Below are 21,030 nucleotides of genomic sequence, written 5' to 3'. Positions count from 1 at the left end.
TCCAAGTGTCAGACCTACAAAATTGGACATGGCATTTCTTGTCTTGGTAATCTGCGCTAGTTCACCTAATAGTGATATATTTTTGTATGTTTTGGCTAAATCCCTTGAAACTATAGGATGAGTTATCCGGACAAAGGTCAGACGAATAATGCGGCAATATTTTGTCACTCCTATCCCCACCCCTTAAAAACCACCACCACTTTAAAGACGCGTCACAAAATAACTGTATTATTTTGTATTTCCATGATGGTAACTATACATGCTTTGCATAAAGAAAATTAGAAATAACAAGTATCTAGTTACAAATTTACAGTGACATATATAATGCCAAGACAATGTGTTTAATGTCTAAATATATTGTTAAACCAATGTAATCGTATGCCCAGTACTTTATGTAGTAAGGTGGGTTTAGACCCCACTTTGTTTCTACAGTGTAAGATAGTTATTATTCTATGTTTATACAACTATACTGAGAAGAGAATGACTGAATAAGTATGCAGATAAAGTTTTGAAAAAAATTAATTTAGGCAGTGCCTAAATTGTCAACCTGTCATCTTGTAGAATAGGTGTATTATACCAGTATAAGCCGAATGATTTGCACTTAGTTCATGTGGGAGGAAACAGGAGGTCACTAGCTCGTGGTGGGTATTGAATAGTAATGATAAAAATTGCTAAATATTATTTGTTAATTCTCCCGTATATATTTCTAGACTTCTTAGCTAACAAACGATTGTATTACTACTATATTATACATTTACTAGTATCGGTAATGTTTGTCATTTACACTGAACGAGAAAACGAAACGCCCCATTCAAACTCATTGTACAATATTTTGTTATATGCGACTCAAAATTAGAAAAGAACAATTCCATTCGCAAATCTGATGATTTAAACGTATTGATGGTTAATTAGACAGCATTTCATTATGTTTTAATCTTGAATTTCAAGACTGGACAGAGGAATTTCACTGACGCAATCAGTAGCGCATGTGGTCGCCTCGACTGGCAATCACAGCGTACTGTCGTTGTCCCTTGGTCTTACAGCATGTCGACGCGCGACCTCACGTTGCACGTGTCACCAGGAACTTTCTACAGACGAGCAATATTGACCTGGTCGGCGACCTCACCGGACTGCAATCCGATTGAAATAAAATCTGTAAACAGATCTAACTGATGATTTTATAAAAAGGGATTTGACAACAAAATCCCTCTTTGGGGGTAGTATACGCTATTTAGAGGGTACGTATTTTTACTAAAAAACGGAGGACTCTTTTGAAAGTGATTAAACCTGTCAATATATTTAGAAAATGTGACATAGAATAATCGATGCACATGCAAAAGAAGACACTAAAACATGTTGTTTTTCATTTCTATTTTATTTCATCTGTAACAATAGTACACAAAATCGAATGTTTAATTTTGAATTTTACCAAACTTGCATACAACTTGTAGCACCACAAGATCTTGGTTCCTTTCTTGAACTGGCCAGATTCCATTATGGGTTCTAGAGTTATGGCCCCTAAAAGGGCCAGAATTAGCTATTTTGACCTTTTCTGCACAATAGCAGCTTCATTTATGATTTTATTTTAACAAACTTGCACACAGCTTGTATCACCACAAGATCTTGGTTCCTTTTTTGAACTGGCCTGATTCCGTCATGGGTTCCAGAGTAATGGCCCCTTAAAGGTCCAAAATTTGCTATTTTGGCTTTTGCAGCCATATAGAGACTTCATTTATGGTTTTATTTGATGCAAACTTCCAAAATATCTTCAACAACAATAAAACTTAAATGACGAATCTGTCAGATCCAATCGTAGGTTCCAGAATTATCTTATATCTGATTACCTCTCCTGAATATAATCAAAATGGATTTATATCAGTAAGTACTTATAGGACTTATTTGAAATTTCATTATTGTCATTAGTTGGACTGAGACAATCACGGTAGATAACTATGGACTGATTTTTTTTGTCAAATTACCTCCCTTTATTTCGAATTAGAATTGGTATATCTTCGCAACTAATAAAGACACTGATCTGAAATTTCATTTATGTCAACAGATGGACTTGGACAATCAGGGAAGATACATATTGACTGACTTTATGACAATTAACTTCCTTTATGTTTTATCTAAATGAATATACCTTAACGGTTTCTAATGAGATTGGTTTGAAACGTTATTTATGTCTTCCATAGGAAGAAATAGTTATATTGGATAACTCTTGATTTAACATTAATCAATATGAATATTTTACTAATATATTGTTGCATGGACTTGTACTCTGTATCTTCTACATGCATATTCCAATGCATGACTACCTCCCCTAATTTCAACAAAAATGGATTTATATCGGTAAATATTTATAGAACTCATTTGAAATTTCATTATTGTCTTCAGTTGGACTCGGACAATCGGAGTAGATAACTTGTGACTGAATTTATGACAAATTACCTACTTTTGGTTCAAATTAAAATGGGTGTATCGGAGTAACCAATAAAGATACCGATTTGAAATGTCATTTGTGCCATCAAATAGACTCGGACAATCGGGGTAGATAGCTTTTGACTGAATTTATGACAAATTTCCTCCCTTTTTTTATGTAAACAAATATTTATCAACAGCATCTAATGAGATTGGTTTAAAATGCTATTTTAAGTCTTCAAGGGTAAGGAATAGTCGTGTTAGTACAAAATGCAGCATTTGAGGTGTTAACCAACAATTTTTCTGTATGAATCAGGAATGGATTAATCCATCCTTTCCTATCAGCTTCTATATTTTACATTATAGTTTTGAAAATATACAATGTAACTAGATGGATTAATCCATGTTTCCGATTTTGCATTTTAGGTGTTAACAACAATTATTCTGTATGAATCAGGATGGATAAATCCATCTTTTCCTATGAGCTTTTATATTTTACCTTACAGTTTTGAAAACATACAATGTGACTTGATGGATTAATCCATGTCATTGAATTAAAACTCAGCAGTGTTTGTTTTTTCATAGTCTGTATATAAATTGTTCAATAAAGGATGGATTAATCCATCTTTTCCTCCAAGTTTTGTACTTTACTTCATTGTTCTGAGAACAAAGGATGAGACTAGATTGATAAATTCATGTCCTTGATTTTGCATTTTAGGCATTAACCAACGGTTTTTCTGTATGAATCAGGAATGGATTAATCCATCTTTTCCTGTCTGAATCTTTATTGTATACATTAGATTTTAAAACAGATCCATGTACATTTGATATGTTTGAGTTGCTTTAACACTGTTTCTGTTACATCGGGAAGAGATGGATTAATCCATCATAAAAATGCATGTACCAGTTTGGAAGAGAGTGGATTAATCCGTGTGTTAAAATTTACAGTATAGTTTTTTCTGCAGTTAAATTTAGAATTTTCGTCAGTAGACGGAATGAAATGATGGATTAATCCATGTGAAGTTTTTCTCAGTGAAATGGAAAAAAAAAACATTTAATGCATGTTGTGTGCTTAAATTGCTTTGTTCCGGGAAGCATGGATTAATCCATGCATTATAACTGTTTTTATTATTTTTCATTCATATGCAATTCTACAGTATTCATTTGAACTGAATGATGGATTAATCCATGTTGTGTTTTCTGCTTATTTATAAATGACAGATACTTAATCTTGATTAAGAAAGAAAATATTGTCATTTAAGAATTAATGCTCTACATATAGATGGATTAATCCATGTTTTGCGTAATATTGTTACAGATGAAATAAAGATAGAAATGAAAAACAGCATGTTTTAGTGTCTTCTTTTCCTTGTGCATGGATTAATCCATGTCACATTTTCTAAATATATTGACAGATTTAATCACTTTCAAAAGAGTCCTCCGTTTTTTGGTAAAAATAAGTACCCTCTAAAAAGCGTATACTACCCGCAAACAGGGATTTCTTTTGGTCAAATCCCTTTTTATAAAATCATCAATTATCTTTAAACTGTAAAAAAGAACACGCCTGGGATTACCTTGGACGGCGGGTATAAACAACTAAAATGTTAAATGAGCGCCTAGTGATATAAAACATTTACCTCGTAAAGCAGAGTAAACATTTCGTCTTTCCCCAAGTCCTCAAATAGTTTTTGCTTTTCCTTTAACTCTATTTTAAAAACGCATAATCTCTCTCTGTCTACAGCGATAACTTGTAAAACAATGTTAATACTCGTAAATAACACAATAAAAACAATAAAACGAGTATCCCACGTATAACTAGCCATTTTAATCTTTTAGTACGTCGTGTTTAAAGTTGAAATTCTATCATTTCGTCATTTTTGTCTTCGGTTTTTGTATATTACAAAATATAATTATATATATATCTGTTATATTGATTTGTTTTTGGCTAAGCTCCATAAACTTAAAGCTATTGCATTTGTTTGATATCTAAAGAATTTCATAAAGCGGCAAAAAACTATCAACTCTTCTTTTGACAATATTGATCGTAAAATATGACACATAAACAATTGTTTTTAATATTTATAGTAATCCGCGCAATCATTATTTCTTAAAAGGTAAATCTAAGGAGCATGGTGGTCTAGTGTTTAAGATTACGGTCGCTCAGCCCGAGGTGGTCGTGGGTTCGAGCCCTCACTGAGGTCATGACAAGATCATCTCTTATGACACCAGTGCTAGGTTTTCCAAGGAAGCGGAGTCAGAGAGTGGTTTAAATAAGGTTGAAGCTTTCAAAACATTCAAGCTTAAAAGGAATAGTATAAACTAGGTAAATCTGAAGTAACAGATCTGTTTGAAACTTTAACATATGATCAACAATAATCGCTTGATAGAATTTGTTAGATTCTTACTGGCGATAATTTTTAAAGTTTGTTTTTCCTATCAGGAGTTATTTAGAGAAAAATTTAAATGTACTTTGCCTGAGGAGTAATATTGATATACAACAACATCGCACTGTAATATATTTGTCAAAGATTTGCACTGACATTATTCATTTAGCCGATATCGTTAGAAATGGAAGTATGTTAAAAATATTATTACTTATAATTGTCTATCTTGGTAAGAAAAAAAACAACAACATACATCTTAATAATGATCTAAGTCTATTAAATTAGTATTTTCTTCAATAAACCTATAACAGAATATATGGAAAGTGGAAAATGTCTCAATATGTTGCTTAAATGAGAATAACCACTTTTTAATAAGTATAGTAAACACAATGTACATTACACAAAGAACAAAATATTTGCATAACTTAACTTATGGGACCTATGCATCAAATACTTACTTCCTTCATTTACCAATAAAACACAAATTCAAACTGAAGTATATGTACGTATGTTTACAACATTACAGATATGTACACAAAAGTATACATAGGCAATGTAAAATGTACAAAGGGACAGAACAGGGGACAGAATGCGGCACCGCCTTTGAAAGGCAATCCTGGGAGTTTAAACCGTAAAAGCTGTACCAAACATCACTCTAATTCCATGTTCCATATTTACAGGGCAGTGTAAATAAATGTAATTCCTGCCAGAGAAATATCTTATATTTATCCTAGTATCAAAAATAGTCTACTAGTTTCCATCCTGTAGTATAAGATTGTTATTAAACTTCTAGTCATTTCAATAGGCTCTATAGAAATATATGCTGTTCTTGACACAAAGTTAGTTTGATTTGACATATTATAACGATATGAATTTATGACAAAATAGGACAATCTTTGATTGTAACACATTCTCAACCAACTGTCACAGGATAGGTTTATTTTTTCGGGCAGTTTCTCGTATCAATCAGTCTACGACCTTATGCAACTACACATTTGCAGTTTGTGGTAGAAGACCCAAGAGAATGCCAGCATTATTACTTTTGTTCAAGACACTTCTTCGTAGTATTTCTTAACAAGTTTGCTTGTTCACAATTTATTACTACAGCTACCATTGCTAACAAAGTTTCTATTAATCGTCATTTAAGAATGACATATGTTAAAAAGATAAGCTAGAGCACTTGCATTAATCACATGACCGTCGCTTTTCTTTCATAATATAAAGCCGATTCTTCAACATTCTAGTGCCTTCAGTAAGAGCCCAAATAAATATCTGTTTACTCTAGCACCTGCTCGATTTCAGAATTCATCCCAAAGGTTGCACACAGCGTTCTATTGTTCAATGTTCATGAGTTTCCATCCTATGATTAAAAACAGCATGTTGCGTATATATAACCGTGTCGCTGAAAAATCCTCATTGCATGTACACACGAGGATAAATATCCAACATTGAAAGCCACGTTCCAAAACCTCTGCATCTCAAACGCGCAATCCACAGTGCGTTAACGTGCACAAGACTAACAAACACGAGGACAAAACGAACAAATCAAGGAAAACAGTGAAACACCGTTTTTGAGCTGTCAGTGGCCTAGCCTCACTCTTACTTCCAACCTGTTGTAAAGTCGCACGACAGTGTAAATAAAAGTTATCCTCGCCAGGCGAGTCCCTAACAATCGCAATGGCAAAAGAAGGCAAGTTATGTAAAATGCAAAATGTTCTTGTACTAGTATTTGAGTAAAAAGCAAACGTGAAAATCCAAACACGCCTGTCCTCACTATGTTTATGCATGAATATAAGCCAATACCAGAACAAACATGATTTTGTACATTTTGAAAATATTTCCTTATACAATCCACTACTACTTTTAAACTTGGCAAAGAGCAGTTCCAAGGCAAACCAGCACTGGTTTTGCTGTAATGTTATTAACTAGGTGTTAAGAATAGGAATATCCCGAAGAAACATTTATTAACATATACAAGAACTGCCTCACCACATGTAAAAATGCAATTTATCCTTTTACCAAATAATTGGTCTTAAGGTAGTTCTGCACGTTTGGATCGAAATTATTTCTACAATGTAGAATTTGATTAAACACTGATTTTTCAAAACTTCAGAATATACCTAGAAAATTAAGCAAATAAAAAAGATAGGGTCGTGTGCTTGATTTTTTGCTAGACTGATTTGAAAAATAGGGACCTCACGCAATATTTCATAATGAGAGTCTATGGGAAAATCATAACTTTCTTAACATTTTCGCGAATAGAAATTTTTCTACAATGTAGATTTTGATGAAACTTCTCACAGTTGAAAATAAAGACATGGCCTATAATTTGATGAAATAAAATATACAGGTCTGTGTGCTTATTTTTGAGATATTTGACCATGATTAAAGTAAACTGGACATTTCACGCTAATTTTAGGACGTTATTTTGAATTATTTAACATGTGATATGTTTTAATATCATATTTTGACTTTACAATATAGCAACAGTACCATTGTAATAAATTTACTCACAGGTTGCAATTAATTCATAAAATGATTTTCTGTTCCGTACGCCGAATCCAGTCTTTATTCTACGTTTTCCGGAAAAATGGCGTCACGCCATCACTTCCGGTTTATCAAACGTGCAGAACTACCTTAAATGCAAACATTGCTCTATGTACCGTTCTCAAAGAACATATTTGTGCATCAGTCAACCAATAATGATAACATATTATTACATATTAATGATTATTTTGTAATTTTGTAAGGGCTTCTTCGAGAAGGTCTATCAAAACCCGTTTTTTTTTTTTTTGGGGGGGGGGGGGGGGGGGGAGGTGTTTGGGGCTTTGTTTACAGACTTCATCAGATTTTGGGACATTGCAATTTTTCAATTGTAGTTGGTTAAGTCATTAAACGTTTTATTGAAAGAGTTTATGCCCCAACTGTTTTGAGACAGGCCGCATGCACAGTTTTTGCAACCCTTTTACAGTTTGAAACTACGCGTATCTGACAAAACAGGCGGTGGTCTCTGTGATAGGAAGTTCTTAAATCCTTTCGTGACTGAGCTATTCTGAGCTGTTTCATCGGACCCATAAGTGCGTTTTCTTTGTTGTCTTTGTCTCTGTTGAGATATTGATCCTTGTTGTTTTCAACAACCTTCCTGCTTCAAAATATCTTATCTAGAATTATACAAGTTATAACAAGAGCTTGTTGTTAAACTCGTATCCCCAATTATGGCCTGTCCAATTTTCAATCCCGAGATCACTTTGACTTGATTTAACCTGCTGAAAAATAATTTGGTTTGAAAGGACAAATTGTTCATTTATCAAATAGTAAATGAATGATTGCAAAAATAGACATTGCTTTTTCATAAGTATTCCTTTTTTATGTTTTTATTTCGTTACGTGTAAATCGATAAATCAAATGATTGGTAGCTTTTACTAGCGTATTTATGCGCAAGGTACATGCGCTGTCGTGCTAGGTTAAGATCGGCTGAAGCGTAACAGGTGAATAAATGTATTTGTTTTTCTTATTCGGACGCTTACGTGGCAGGGTGGTTTAGGTCTCTGACTTCGAATTGTTTTTCCCCGCAAAAGCTGAAAAAGTCACCATATAACCTAAACTTTGTCGGTTTGACTTTAAACCCAACGTGTGCCACGTCAAAAAAGTAGTCCGGCAAGTTTTATTTTCGAAACTGACTAAATAAAGCAAAACTTTATTTCATATGAAGGTTCAAATAAACATTGTCCCACATGTCTTAGCCGTAATTATTGATTTCTCTATATTAAAGATTTGATCAATTATTAATAAATGGTTCTTTTGAAAAGCAATTTCTATAATAATTCTTAACTCGCGTAACAGGGTATTTATAATGATTCTCTATTTTACTAAACAGTTTTGTATTTAAGCATGTTATTCATGTTGAAAAATAATTTCTTTCGTTACAAATTCAAGCATGTTATTCATGTTGAAACGTAATTCCTTTCATTAAAAATAGTGACTTTGTAGATTAGAACCCAAACCACAAATTAACCAAGTATCAAGATTTAAGTTTTATTGAAAAGTCATGGCCCTTGTGAGCATAGCAAAGATAGATTTGATTCAAAGAGTTGTGTCATTATTGTATATTTGAACATAAAACGTTATCAAAATTTCATCTGTCGATTTTTAGCTCACAATCTGTCGGTTGTGTGCGCGTGCATCCGTCCGTCGACAACAATTTCTTTAAGCGATACCTCCCCTTAAAGCACTGAATGGATGTTGATGAAACCTGGCCTTGGTATTTCTTTAGTAGTTTTCTACTTCAAACGCGTGCTGGGCCACCAGAGCTAACAAATGGAAAAATCTCCTACCCCGCTGATTAGATATTTGAATAATTAAACACAAAAGGTCTTTAAGTAACCTTGTAACAAGAGTGTTCAAATTATTCCGATTCGTCAAAAAAATTTTAAAAGTGAAACGTTATCAAATTCTTTTTGTCGATTTTTAGCTCAGCTGAGCACAAAGTTTCCATTGCCAGCTAGTGTCTTTACACACCTTGTGTGTGCGTGCGTCCGTCGTCAACAATTTCTTTATACGACATCTCCTCCAAAAGCACTGAATGAATTTTGAAGGCCTGTTCTGGGTATTTCTTTGGTGGTTTTCTACCAAAGTTGTTCGAACGGTTCCGTTCGGTTTGTTAGTTTAATGACCCTAAATCATGTACATTTTGAGAAATATGTTACACAAACGTTTTTTTCTGACTAAGTCAAGGGCCATAACTCTGGCCTTGCAAAATGTAATTAAACAAAAACTCAGTTGCACATATTCACATGCTGAATTATATTCCTACATAGTTCATTGACTCTATGTGAAATATTTTAAGATATATGCAGCTCAAACATTTAAGCATTTTATGTGTATTTTTCACTAGAAACAAGGAAAAATATCAAACAGGGAATGCCACGCACCAAAAGCGCAGCCTCCTCAAAACGAACCCCCCAGCACGCAAACGCGTGCACCACACACACACATACACACACACACACACTCAAAGCTTACACATCAGGACAAAACGAACAACACACACACACACACACACACACACACACACACACTCAAAGCCAACACATAAGGACAAGACGAACAATAAGCATACACACACGCGCGCACACAAAGTCAACACACAAGGACAAAACGAACAAACAAAGGAACACAGTGGGGCACCGCCTTGGAACGGTCAGTGGCAAAATCACCACTGGGGAGCTTAAACCGGTTTATGGTGCGCACCCAACCTCACTCTTACCCCCACCATGTTCCAAAGACATGGGACAGTGTAAATAAAAGTAATCCCCTCCAGGTGAATTTCTAACACACGTAATGGAAACAAAAAGGCATGGCATGTAAAACACAAAAATGCCCGTGTATAAATATATAAAAAGCAAACCTTAAGAACCAAAAACGTATGTACTCAATGCCTTTTCAGAAGACAGAGCAACAAGAGAAACACCCTTAAGGGCCCGACGAAACAGGCGAGAAGACAAATATCAAAACAGTTCAGTCCTGGTAGGATTTAAAAACTGCTCATCATAGAGTCCTTCCCCTTCTTCCGTCAGACGCAATCAAAGAGGGAAGCGTAGTGTCCAACTGTAAACGGGTTGAACACTAAACATGCGGTATGTCTCAAAACAAGTCAAGGACCATAACTCTAGTCTGGCTAACTCTAGTCTGGCTAGGTGAAATCCAAAACAGAACACCAGCTGTACAACTTAACATGCTATATTATAATCCTTTAATGTTTTATGACTCTTAAGTAAAATGCATTTTAGATATATGAGACACAAACATGTATGCCGTTCATAAAGAGCCGTACCTACTGTCTGATGGACAGAAATCCGAAGATGCACACTTTCTTATGCTAATTATTATTTCTATTATGTTTCAAGAACCTCGGTCAAGTAAGATTTAATACACGTGCGACCAAATTTATGTCCTTTTGTGCATCATTTGACAACGTAAAAGGCCATAATCCTGGTCTGATTAATGAAATCTTTAACTAAACTCCAGAAGTAGAACTTCACATGCTGAATAATATTCCTGTAATATTTCATAATCCTTGGTCAAATACTTCTTAAGATACATTCGACACAAACTTAGACCAATTTATGCACATTTTGGACAAATTCAAGGGCCATAACTCTGGTTTGACTGTGTGAAATCCCCCAAAAAGAACACCAGGTGCACAACGTCACGGGCTGAATAACAGTCCTGTGAGTTTTGATGACTGTGGTTAAACACTTTTTGAGATATGCTCGACACAATTCGGACTGACAAAAGGCTTTTGTACTAAGTCAAAATCTCTGGTCTGGCTTGAGTGATCCCATTAACACACTCACGAAAAAACCTAAGTAATAGCTTAGCTAAGTCTGTTATTTCAAGTGCATGCTTTTTGCCCTTTATGCGTCCTCAATGTTTACTTTTTCATCTATATCAGAACCATACATGACTATTTCTAAGATCAAAACATAACAATTCTGAATGTTATAGAAGTATTGAAATGAGAATTATACTTAAGTACATTTTATCGTGCTTATATAGTAAAAATCATATTTGCCTGACTGAAAAATACTGCAGACCAATACTACTAAACATAGTATTATTTACTAAGTAATTACTTGTGTGTTTTCGTGCAATTAGGCCCTGTGTGCTAAAAAACATGACCGAGGGTCAAATACATTTTTTTCAGATATGCACAACAAAAATTCAGATAGATGGACGAATGGACAAGGGTAACTCTAAGTGCCCCATCCTCGCCTCCCGCCTGCACACACAAATGGGGCGGGGTGGGCACAAAAAGGACAAAAGCCCAACAGAAAAAGCGACCTTCAAAGAACGCAGATACAGCACTTCACATATGGGCATATGGGTATGTGAAACTGTATACACGCGACTATGGCTGAGAACATGTACACACACAGACGAGTGCAATATTCACAAATAGGTAACAAACAGACACTAACATACATGAAGAAGCAGCAACACAATAGTGTACCGCCTTGGAACGGTCAGTGGCAAAACTACCCCTGAAGAAACTAGATATATTATTGACGAGAAGCCTCATTCTTTTAGCCCTACCATGTTCCTATTTTACAAGACAGTATAAATAAAATTGCTCCCTACCAGATGAATCCCTATTGCATGTAACAATAACCACAAGAACATGTAACAGTAACCAAAAGAACACATTATAAACACAAAAATGTTCATGTAAAAACATATAAATCTGAATCCATGGAACCGTACACATATGTACTCTATCACTTTACAGAAGCCAGAGCACCAAGGGAAACTCCATTAAAGGCACGGCGAAGAAGTACAGGGGACGAATATCAAACCAGTCTAAAGTAGAAATGTAAGTACTAAATACCATGGAATAATATGAGACGTTTGATATTTTTTATGAATAATGTTCGGAAATAGCTAAATGGTTATCCATGAGAATTGTACGCAGTTTTTAAATCACATCTCCATGAAAATATGGCTGTGAAATACCTTGTCAAAGAAGAGTCTGTGGATTACTTTTAATCGGTAATTCTGAATGACGTTGTAATGATTTAGCAAACGATTTACGAAGATTATGATAACGGTAGCCCTGCTAAAGGAGCTTTCTGTTAATAGAAATATTACGAAAATTGAAGTCTTTAACATGACTACTGCCCCTAGCAAATCTTATTAGCTGTGAATATACCCTATAAGATGTAACAAGGGGTACATTTCCATCAAGATAAGGAAAATGGACAATATAAAGATTGAAGTCTACCGGGAAATACTACCATTATCAAGGGAGAGAGAGATGTATCTCTAAAAACGAAGCAGTGGTATCATCATTGTTAGCCTTTTTTAAGTAAAACTCTCTACGATATATATTAGCCACTACAGAAGCAAAATATTATCCATGCACTTGTTGGACATTGTCGAAATGGACTATGGTATTATCAATCAGAGGTGCATCGAAAATAAAAGGGAAAAGAACACATTTATTCTTCAAGACACAATTCTATTAGTACAAGTCAATACACCTAACCGTTTTCTTCGGGAAAAATAAAAAAAAAACATTGAAGTTCCATTGAGTCAAGATACTCAAAACAATTATTCAGCAGCAAAATTACGGATTTTCTTTTCAAAATGTTAGAATTTATTAAACAATTTTTTTTTCAGTCGCTTCGAGCCCAGAGTTAACCTCGGGTGTACTTACAGTTGGTAATTTTAGATATAATCCTATCCCTACATATATTAACAGTGATGCCCTGTCAATTAACGTCATCTCTTTATCAAACAATGTTCTTTCCAATGACTAACTGATAATATCGGTGTGATAATGAGGGACGGCAACAAATTACATAATAGAAGTTTGTGTGTCCAGCTCAGATGCATGTGAGGGTTTGAGATCTTAATCGTGTATTCAATGTAAGAAAGTTACTTAAATGGTTACCAGCGGGAAAACAGGTTAGTATTACTATAAAAGTCAGGACAATTTGCCGAATTAATTCACTTAACTGTTGTTGATATCATACAAACAAACTGATAGACGAACACTGACTTATGTTACATCATGAAAAGGAGTGTCCCGAATCCTTTAAGTTTTCTAGTATTACGGATATAAGCGTGCTTCTTTATTTTTTATAGGATAACAAAACTTTGAGTGCGTGTTCGGATTTATTGTCTTCTTCAACACTCTTTAGTCTAATAAACAACAGTGTCTATTTGTAGCAGTGGGCATAGTGCCCAACTTTATAGTGCTGACTCATTTGAATATCACGCCGTAGGCACGTGATACCTCACCCAGTCAACTAATACTGACAGCGGGTTGACCACTCTTAGTTGTATCCTCTTAATGCTGAGCGCCAAGCGAGGAAGCAATCATTACCATTTTTTTCAGGTCTTTGGTACGACATGTTCAGGAAGCTGAACCCACGTCATGACGACCTCCCCCACTCGAAACGGGCTTTAACTAAGCGGTTACAAAATAGTTGAAGCAATATTTCAAAATCCGCACTCTATTCGTCGAAGTTTCTTTGGGCAAATGTTCTTCAATGTTTCAGCATAATAGAAAAATATCCGATTCAGTCGGTGCTTTAGGGCGTGAACGTCGTTGCAAATGTTTATTATATCTTATTAACGGACTATTTTAAATCGAATCCGCTATTATATTGCCTGTTTGCGTTTTATGCCTGCAAACTATCTTTGCCTATATCAGATTAACCATGCTGGCTAACGTGGTTTTCAAAATGACATCATTCGTATAAGAACTCACTAATTTTGTTATAAGAGTTGAAATAACAAAAGAAATATTGCATCGTAAATAGTAAAATGAGGACACGTCATAACGCATTCGTGCGTTGATTTTAGTCTTAAATATCGTGTAAGATAGTATGGAGAATGAAATGTAAGAATGACACAGGCCTTGGATTCGAACACACGGACAGCGCATTATGAATGCATGTCATAAACTAAACACGCTTCCACAAGTGTATTGTTCATTTTATTTAAAAGAACTAATGTTATTGTATAATTCTAATGTTTATTTACATGATTTCCCTTTTTACGTTACGATGATATTAAAGTAATATTGGATATTTATTTATAGGATGTTTAAATGACTCAATATATTTGTACTTTTTGGTATTATTATTATCAAACTTAAATGGTGTAATGCTTTCAGCCTGTATAGTACGTGTATTGAACCATCATTTCATGTAATGGAAATTGATTAATAAAGCTGTTTTGGACACAAAATTCGATATGAAATTTATTGTTATTTCAATAAATCCATTTTCATTTTATTGATATTAGCCGTGTTCAGGTTCATTTAGCCTCCAGCGGGCGGCGTTTATAAGTGGAACTACCTCCCCGAGATATAGATGTCAATAGAACCCTTGGTTAGTCACAATGCTGAAATGTCATCATGCAAACAAGCTTTTATTTGTTTGATTTGTGATTAACTTTTCCAGTGTTCCCGGATTCTGTACCAGTACAAGCCTGTTCTCCGAAAGTATTTGACAATATACTAGTATTTTATGAATCAGAGAAAGTCAAAAACTCTTTTCAAGTCCGTGTTTGTTGTATTTTTATCTGGAACGTCAAAAACACTTGTACCCATTTTAAGGATATTTTAAGCTTCTTTTCTGAAAGAGATCATTTCAATGACCAGGAAGACGTGTCAGTTTAGCAGTGAATTCCAGAACGTGCATATATCTCAAATATATTTTTAACATTGTGTCTAGTCCTGAAGTTCCTTTGCCACCCGCTTCCACCATAAGATCTCATTGAAGAGGTAGTATGAATGATTTACAGTCGTTATTCTCGAAATTTAGCATACTAAAGTTTACGCGAGGGTGCCATGGACAACCTATAAAGTCTTTATATCGTTGTTGCATTACATCTCCCTTATTTTGCTCCTTGGAGTAAGTGGTCTGGGTCTTGCGTATGAAACGTCGTCTTATTATGGTTAACATTTATTATAACTTATTTCAAAATCCCTTCATGGTTGGCAGAGGTACGGACCGGACACAAAAAAGACCCTGTCAACCTTTGACCTCTAAGTATGACATCCCTTCAGTGACGGCAGAGTTATAAACCGGACATTAAACACCCAAATTAAAATTTGACCTCTAAGTGTAACCTTGACCTTGGAGCTAGGGGTCTGGGTCTTGCGCATGACATGCTGTCTTATTATGGTGAACATTTTACTAAGTTAAGTTATTTTCAAATGCCTCTATGAATGCTGAAGTTAAGCCCGGACAAGCATTTACGAAGTTATGCTCCATTTCTTCTTCACTACACCCATTTGAACTAATTCATAAAAGTTGTCTTAGGTAGAAATTGTTCTTAATAATTCCTTGCCAATTGATTAACGCGCACTTTCAGTAAATGTAATCAATCTCTTGAAATAATATATCATACGTTTAATTAAGGTTGTTTAAATTTATGAAAAATGACATGGAAACATACCGAATTATTTGCTTTCCAAATGCTACTTCATACCAGAAATGTTCCGTCCTTTCCTTTCCTGCTTACAAGGGTCCCAACCTGTAACAAATTGACAAGTTACATATAACAAGCAAAACATTTTCCTGATTTGGGAATACCTGTATTGTATTTGTACAAAAATAACTACAATATATATGCATACTTATAGTTTTAAGTGTCTAGCATATCCGTATAATAAAAAGAGTGCATTTATCTTATATATTATAAAGAAGAACTGAAATGTCGTTAAGACCGGACAAATAATTTGTAATAAACAGAATTTAACGCAAAGGTACTGAAATGGTCGTGATTGTGATTTTATGACAGTGTAAAACTTATTCACTTAGACCCTATTTCCGACAGTTTCCTTAATCATAGCACGCATGCTAATTTGAACGCTATATTGTTACTTAAATCGAATACACCATCACCTCCAAAGGATTTCAATTCTTTTAGCACCCAGTGATTTTGAATTTTCTAATTTTCTACATAGTTACATGACAGATGGTATAAAATACAAAATATTTACTTGCAAATGCCAGTTCAGACATGAATTGAAAGAGCTTTATATGTATAAGTTCTTCTTGCATGGGTATAATAAAATTTCCCATGCAGTACTGCCTAATTGTTAGACTGAGTATAATGCGCATAAATGTCGATGTCAGGAGCTATTTTTGAATAAAGATGCAAAGAACAACAATCTATACAGCAAAGCCTATAAGCCTATAAGCGCGGTATTACAGCAAGTTGCAAAATTACTGATTCTTGTCACATATTCTAGTATAAAACTTCCATTTGTATTATTTTTATCGGGTATTTTTCACACATATTTGTCTTCAGTAAACGTGTGTTAACAGAGGGATTCTTCTCGCGCTTACATACTGTTAACACACATTTCTATTTTACATATTCGTGTTCAGTGGCCATCGGTAAACACATTACGGCCCTACAACGGATAATTCGAGAGGAAATGACGTCAACATGATCAAACAGCCCTATCATCCAACGCATTTTATGAACATTAAAATGACGTTGACGGACATTGCATTCATTTTAGCTTCTAATACGTTTAATGAAAGAAAAGGGCATGTTTGGTTCATTTTATAATTCCGCAGAATCCCTCGGGAAACATACTGTAGATGTTATAACGTGAAAAAAAAAGAAACACGCTAGTCATTACAAAAAAAGGCACACTGGGGCCGGCCACCTTAAAGTTTACAATCCGTTTAATTATTGAAACAATTGTCTGTCTTTAGTATTTTATAAAATACTTCATTATTTCATTACCTTAGAGAAGGAAGATTTGGCATGGTTAAAATTTAGTTTAACACAGCATTTTTGATTGGGAGATATACATGTATGTTGCTCGAACATATCGTTTACGATTAGTGGCATTTCTGTTTTTCTAGATAATCTAATCTAGCCATTTAGTTCCTAAAATAATTGTATTGAATAGTTTATTCATAATGAGAGAATAAAAAAACCACACAAAGCTATCTTCTTTTGTTTGGCGATATTTGCTCTTCACTGGAAATATTTATTGCGCAAGAAAGGTGCCATAAAGTCTATCTTCTTTCATTGCATGTGAAACAAAGGCCAATGGGCATTCCCGTCAAAGGAGATGGTTCACGTTAGCCAATGTATGGCATCAAAGCTGAAAGTCCGTAAAGGAGTGAATTCCAAGAATACAAGATCACTTCCTTTATGAAACTGCATGCAAAAGGTTTTAATTTATCCATCATTGAAGAAATTATATGACATAGATAAAAATCTTATTATTGCAGGGACGGAAAACCTTTAACTTTTAATCGATTTTAAAACAAATTTGAAATTTTCAACATTTTTGGCACATTTGTCGACCACAATCAAAAATGCTGTGTCGTTCCTTGGTTTTTGAAAGAAGCTGGACACAGGGATAAAACATTTTTGTGGTTCCTGACTATGCTCACTACTAAAATATTTTCGTATGATCTAAATAAATATTGCGAAAATTAATCACAATTCTGTGATTTCAGCTGTATTCATTGACATGTCTTGAAGAAAACAATAATTCGGTTTAGAACAAATCGGTATAGAAGAATATTCTGATCACAATCAATGTAGACAGAAACATTTAATGTAAGAAATAAGGTAAGCATGTAAACTTTCTCGTTTCAAATTATTTTTAAAAGCGATATTGTATTTTTCTAAATGTTTTTGACCATCATTTTCAGGGATTACATCTCGACCCGCGTAATAAGTGAGTAAGTGAGGTGGGTTTTACAGCAAATCGACAAAAAATAGTCATAAATCGCCGAATAGAAGCTGCATTACAAACGCTAACTGTAAAGCATACACATTTATGTAAAAATGTAAAACATACCTAAAACATCCATGTAAAAATGTAAAGCACTCTGCATAATGTAAAGCATATCTAAAATCATCCATGTAAATCAGTTATGTAAAAATATATATACGTATTGTTAAAATATCAGCTGCAAACATAATAATATTGCAAAAGATGTAAATAAAAATATGAAATGTTAGATTTTTTGATAAATTCCTATCTGCTTTAAAATGATAACATATATTTCCGACTGAAACGTTTTCAAATAACTCTTTCAAAGATGGAACGTCATAATATGTACTGCGTTGTGTAGCAAAGTCCACACAGTCGATTAAAATATGTTTAACAGTTAGCGGTGTTTGACATGCTACACATTCGGGTTGATCTTCTTTATTCAAAAGATAAGAATGAGTCAAACGGGTGTGACCTATTCGAAAGCGGGAAAGAACAATTTCTTCCCTGCGAACAGATCTGTTCCCTTGGTGCCATTCCCCTAGAGTAGGTTTGATATCATGAAGTTTATTAAATGAAACATTGTTCCATTAAGATAAAATGTATTTGTTTATATTAGGGCTAAAATCGGTATGTGGTAATTTCAAATTTGATTGGGATAATGAAAGGGATTTCCTTGCTGCAATATCAGCATCCTCGTTTCCAAGAATACCAACATGACAGGGAATCCAACAAAATATGATGGACTTTTTTAAAGATAGTTCATGAACCCTTAGAAGAATATTTTGAATGAATGGATTTTCCATATTTCGGTCATGAATTGACTGTAAAACAGAAGGCAGTCGGAAAAGATAATAAATTTTTCTTCATTATTTTTTTATATAAAATTTAGAGCTAAATTAATAGCTTTGGCCTCGGCTGAAAATGTTGTTGCATTATTTGGTAAACGTAATTTTGACTGATGAAGGAGGCTTACAGCAGCACAGCCAACCTTTGATTCATCTTTTGAACCATCTGTGTAAATTGCAAAGTAGTCCTTGTAAGTTGACTTGATTTCATGATATTTGGACTTGAATATTTCAGGGCTTGTTTCAGACTTTCTAAAGGCAGTTTTCAAATTGAAAAGAACTATAGGGGCATGAAGGGTCCATGGTGGTGTATCTGGAATTAAATTTTCTTTAATACAATCGAATTCAAAGTCAGTTTCCTTCATAGACGATTTTATGCAAAATCCAAACGGTTTGATTTGTTTTGTTTGTTTTTTTTCTCATATGAATCAGATTACTTTGGTTTAAAAATGATTTTATCAGCAGGATTGGTTCAAAAGAGAGGGCCAATTCGGAGAAGTCACTTCCGTTAGATTTTTGAATGACTCCATTTTGTTTTACATAAAAGAACACCACACAATAATGACAAAAATAATATCTAACATGTTCATGTAATAACTAACTTTAAGACTGAAAGGACGTACGATGTCGATGTACATTTTGTTGTAGATTGGAACGATTCCTTTGGCTTATTCGTTATTGTGTACTAACAAGTTCTTTTCAGAAGTTCTGAAAACTTTCGAGGAAATTGTTATTTAGAAAATATGCAAAACTCACATTAATTGAAAAGATGAGACTTATCTTAAACAGACATTTAGATAGTTTGGATTATTTATGCAATAATAATCGCGATTAATATGCTGGATAGTAGATTAATAATATTGGTGGCTGTGACAGGAAAGGCCGAACCGGCGACAGTAACCATCAAAACAAATCAACACCCTTTACAATATTTACAAATTTATTTACATAAGATGATTATTTACAATGAATAGATATGAAAAGAAAAAAAAAACTGATTATAAGAAAGAAAAAAAAAAAAAAAAAAATTCAGTATCTCTAGATACAAAAGTTCTTATACTTCCATTCTAATCTGACGTGACACAGGTCTTTAATGTAATTGTGAACTTTAAGTAGCACAAACAATATATGACAACATATCTTCTAGTCCCTTTAAACCGTGAATACGTTGATTCCGTATTGGCTCCCTATGGTGGTAGGTGATTGCATCCCTGAGCTGACTTCAGAGGATAACAAAAATCATCGTCTTTGCGGTTTACGGCACAACCATGGGACGAAAGCTCTGCGCTGGGAATATCACATCCAGGCGAGTGAAGACAAGTGAACCTCGGGCATTGTACTTCCGGGTTATGACATCACCAGGTAAAATCGTCTGGCGGAAGAAGCTAAAATATATAACATATGGTAAGCACCATAGCAAAACAAATAAGTCAGGGCATAAAACTGCTCCTTTGGGTACACCATACCTCCGTAGGCTCCCATAAATAATACGTGCTACTTATACAAAATATATGTGCTACTAAGTTCAGACGTCACGTGATTAAAATACGTCACTTATTACTTCCATTATTACAAAGATTACTTACTTAAAAGACTAAAGTTAAAGTATGAAAAAGATATGAAAAGTATATGATGAAACATTATAGTAATGGAAATGATAAACTGCAGCCATTATTTACAACTACAAATTAACAAAATTCAATATAAATCAAACGTTATATCATAGTTGGCATCCATATAATATCTAATGCCATACAACAAAACGGACATTGTATGTGTATGCAATAGACTGTCACACAATTTCATATTACAATAATATATTACATACATGGTACTAGACTTGCCATATAGATTTATACATAACAATACAATGCAGTAATGGCGTTCCATAATTAACAAAATGTTTGACATAAGTTTTTGAAACAGTGCTTTACAATTATCACGATACAAATTTCAGTATAAATCTAACATCTTATATAAACGAAACGTTTAGACTCCTCTTTCTAAATAATTTACAAAAGTCTGAAAAAATTTAATAAATTATCCTGACATACCGAAACTAGCCAAAATCACATGCCGAAAAGTAAATGTTACAGAATTCTGTAGAATG

The 21,030-nt window shown here is 34.1% G+C and overlaps 1 protein-coding gene across 1 annotated transcript in view; it reads right to left on the bottom strand.

Moving 5' to 3' along the window:
- The window catches only part of LOC128548912 (proprotein convertase subtilisin/kexin type 6-like), a 51,880-nt gene that overhangs the window by 23,918 nt on the left and 6,932 nt on the right, over window positions 1–21,030 (bottom strand). The window contains exon 2 of the mRNA XM_053524549.1: window positions 15,777–15,854. The gene's annotated coding sequence lies outside the window, so the exon portion shown is untranslated. The remainder of the gene's footprint in view (window positions 1–15,776; window positions 15,855–21,030) is intronic.

This window comes from Mercenaria mercenaria, chromosome 15 (assembly GCF_021730395.1).
Source record: "Mercenaria mercenaria strain notata chromosome 15, MADL_Memer_1, whole genome shotgun sequence".
In the NCBI taxonomy this organism is placed as follows: Eukaryota; Metazoa; Mollusca; class Bivalvia; order Venerida; family Veneridae; genus Mercenaria; species Mercenaria mercenaria.
This window is presented reverse-complemented; position numbering and strand designations above follow the sequence as displayed.